Raw genomic sequence first — 3,848 nt, 5'->3', positions numbered from 1 at the left:
GTCCTGTCACTGGGAACCACTGAAAAGAGTCTGGCTCCATCCTCCCTCAAACCACCCTTTACTTACAAGCATTAATAAGGTCTCCCCTCAGCCTTCTCTTCTCCAGGCTAAAGAGTCCCAGCTCTCTCAGCCTTTCCTCATAAGGGAGATGCTCCAACCCCTCAATCATCTTTATTGCCCTACGCTGGACTCCCTCCAGTAGTTCCCTGTCTCTCTTGAACTGGGCAGCCCAGAACTGGATGCAGTATTCCAGTTGTGTCCTCACCAGTGCAGAGTAGAGGGGGAGAATGACCTCCCTCGACCTACTGGCCACACTCTTCCCTATGCAGCCCAGGATCCCATTGGCCCTCTTGGCAACAAGGGCACATTGCTGGCTAATGGAAAGTTTACTATCCACCAGGACCCCCAGATCCTTTTCCTCAGAAGTGCTCTCCAGCAGGTCCATCCCTAACCTATATTGGTGCCTGGCATTCTTCCTTCCCAGGTGCAGGACCCTACACTTGCCCTTGTTGAACCTCATTAGGTTCTTCTCTGCCCAGCTCTCCAACCTGTCCAGGTCATGCCAGATGGCAGCACAGTCCTCTGGAGTGTCAGCCAGTCCTCCCAGTCAATGATTCTATGACTGTGGTGGTGAAAGCTCTTCACAGATCAGTTTGTAGGCTGCCACTAGCCCGTTTGCTCAGCAAACCGAAAGGACCAGCGCTGCCTCCCCACAGGCCCAACCACAGCGAGAGCCCAGAGCCTGCCGGGACTGCCCGCAGTCCCGCCTCCCACCGCCCCTCCACACGGGTCGGGCACCCCTCTTCCTCGGCCAGCTTAAGACTCGGTCATCCCCAAACCGCTGGGCAGAAAGGGAGGAGGCAGGAAAACGCCCCAAATACTCCCCTCTGCGAGAACCTGCCACCTCTTCCCCGCGGGGCGAGGGAGCGGCCGCAGGCCCGGCGACTCCACGCTGCCAGACTACAGCCCCCAGCATGCCTTGCGCCTCCCGCCGCCATCTTGTGCGGCAGATGCCGGGGCGGCCTTTTTCCCTCAGCGGAGGCTGGTAGTCGCGTCGTTTGAATAAAACCCGCGCGGCCGTGAGGCTCTCTGCAGTGTGCTTCTTGAGCCTGCAGTAAGGCAGGCGGTTGAAATACTTCTTCGAGAAACCCTTAGCCCTCATGATCTGGTGAGGCGCACTTTGGTGGCAGGGGCTTGGCAGCAGGATGGGGTCTCCTCTCGGGCTTCCCTTTCTCCGCAAGGGTCTCCTCTCCCGGGCTGCTCCATGTCCCAGAGGAGCTGCAAAACCACTTTTTTTTTTTTTTTTTTCCTGGAAGCGATGTAACATCCTGGGAATCTCTTAAAAATATGCATCGGGTCAGCTCATTTCTTGGTTCAGCGATGCTGGAACAAGCCCTGCTGCTGGTGTCTCCCAGCCCCTCACCCTGCTCTGCAGCACTGGGGACATTGAACCCAAAGCCACTGCGCCGGAGAGAGCCCTGCTGCCTTTCATTCCTTCTTGTAGCAGACTTGCTGGATATGAACAAGGAACTCTATTTCAAGCTTTGCTAAATCTGGTATATCTGGCACTGGACCTTTAGCTTATGTGCTATACATGGCAGGTACAATTCATCGCAGGCAGTATCGACATAGATGCACATAGCCACCACTTCCACCATTTTTCAAGTGGTCATTGCCACCTTTTTTTTGTTTGGTTGTTGTTGTATTGCACAGCCATTTGGCAATCCTTGCTATGGAGAACTCACTGCCTTTCAAAAATCCATGCTCTGCATTTAATCTAGTAGACCTAGGCATTGCCTGGGTAACACTATCACAGGGCCGGTTTTTCATAAACATGCCAGCCTTTTTGCTCGCGGGGCTCCCTCTGAGTGGGTCTTAGTTAAGCGCAGCCCACACAGGTTTTTAAAAATCCTGCTGGAGCAGGAGGCTTGTTGGGAGATCTGGCAAGGATCATCTACAGCAAGGTGGCTCAGGGAGATAAGGGCAGATGCACACATACACATACCCGAGTGTAGGAGCAAGGAGAGGGGAGACAAGGCGACAACTGGACCTGGACAGGCTATGGCAGAGAGCTGCTTATATATCTGTTAGGAAACCTAAGTGAGAAGAAATTTGAGTCAAAAGGCTTGAGGAGTAGCTTGGGTGGGAGCCATCAAAGTGGGCTGGGGTGAACTAGGAGAGGCTGAGATGAAGGAGAAGCAGAGTCTGGGAGTGGAGACCAGAGGGGAGGAAGGGAAAGGGGGCAGCGCAGAAACATAAGGCTGTGCAGAAATGGTGGGAGATGCCTCTTGTGTGAATACTCTTAACACCAGCTTGGAGACAGGGACACAGGCACAAGTTTGTTGATCTCCTTCCCCTGCTTTTTTTTTTTTTTTTTAAATCATTTTTTTAAAGCATGGTAGTCCCTTGGAAGCAGCTTTGTTCTGCAAGTGTCCAGCACCATTTCCCTTTTCTTTAAAAAAAAGGGGAACTTTAGCAACACTTTCTGCAATTGACATTGTATCCATACATTTTTGGAGCCTGTTTCTTAACCTCACTTAAGCAGCAGCGAGCTCTGAACAATTCCAGGAACACTTCCTAAATTTTCTCACACTCCTCTTCCATCAGTTGGCTTCTCTCACTCCACCCTGTGAGAGCTTAGCAGCAAGTTCACAGGTTTTTCCCACCACCCCCACATAAGTTTTGAATCAAAGGAAGCGGAGTACTTGCTCCATCCTATCCCGGGGAGCAGTCATCTTCTCAGAATCTTGTTTTCTGGTCGTCCCCTATCACCTTTTCCCTTCAGAAACCTGGCAATAACACTAGCACCCTCTTGTTCTTTCCCATGGCGTTCCTGCCAGTTTCCAGCTTTGGTGTCAGCCTCAGAGGCCGGAGGAAAGGAGGATCTGAACTTCTCTTCCCATTAGATACAGACTAGCGTGTGCTCAGTTGAACACTTGCCTGTTTTCGCGTAGAGTCATCGACCTCCTGAACAGCTTTTACAGAAAAGCAACTTCCAAAATCCTAAATAGTCACAAATTAACTGGTCTTCCTACAAGGCTGGCTAAGCCCAGGCCTCCTTGGCTCTGTCATGGCCTCGTGTAAATCAGAAATGCAGAACTGGCATCAAAACTGTTAACGGCCGGAGGGAGCGTCCAGTGACATTGTGTGGGAAGGTGCAGTGTTCCCCTGGCTGAACCCCCATCCCTTCCAAACATAAAAGTACACAGCCAAGAAAAAACGTGAATTGATTTTGATTATTTATTTCCACTATTTGCATCTCGTTTGAGACTCGACGATATTGAAATTGAAAGATAGATAAAGCAAACTCTAGGTAATTGAGTTTCTAGATTGAGTTTCTAGTCCAACACCCTATTTATTTCTATTGTTGTTTTTTTTTCCTAGCAGGAAGGCTGACAGAACAATAGAGGAAAATAAACCTGGAGGGAGGTTACAATGTATAAATGGCCATCTCGGGAGGGTGGTTCTCTGCCGAGTGGAGAACACGAGGAACATGATAACGAGTGGGAACCCTGCGGTGATGCTCAGGGTTAGCAGTAACGGAGAGAAGGGCTGCCGGGCTGCTCTTAACCGCTTCCGTACGCTGCTCCGAGGGCGGGCGCGGGCCGGTGGGCACCGCCAGCACGGGCGGCAAAACCGGGCGACTTACCGGGGCCAAGAGCTCTCGCCCCACCCCGCCCCGGCTGCCCCAGCCCCGGGGCCGGCGGCCGCCCATCCTGCCCTGAAGGACGCCTTCCCCTCTGCCACCCCTCCCGCCGCCGGTGCTTGAGGAGCCGGCGGCCGCCGCCGCTGCCGGGGGCGGGGCCTGGCGGGGCGGGGCCGGGCGCGGCCCCTCCCCCGGCGGAGGG

The sequence above is a fragment of the Numenius arquata genome, chromosome 1, assembly GCF_964106895.1.
Source record: "Numenius arquata chromosome 1, bNumArq3.hap1.1, whole genome shotgun sequence".
In the NCBI taxonomy this organism is placed as follows: Eukaryota; Metazoa; Chordata; class Aves; order Charadriiformes; family Scolopacidae; genus Numenius; species Numenius arquata.
Note: the sequence above shows the minus strand (reverse complement) of the source record.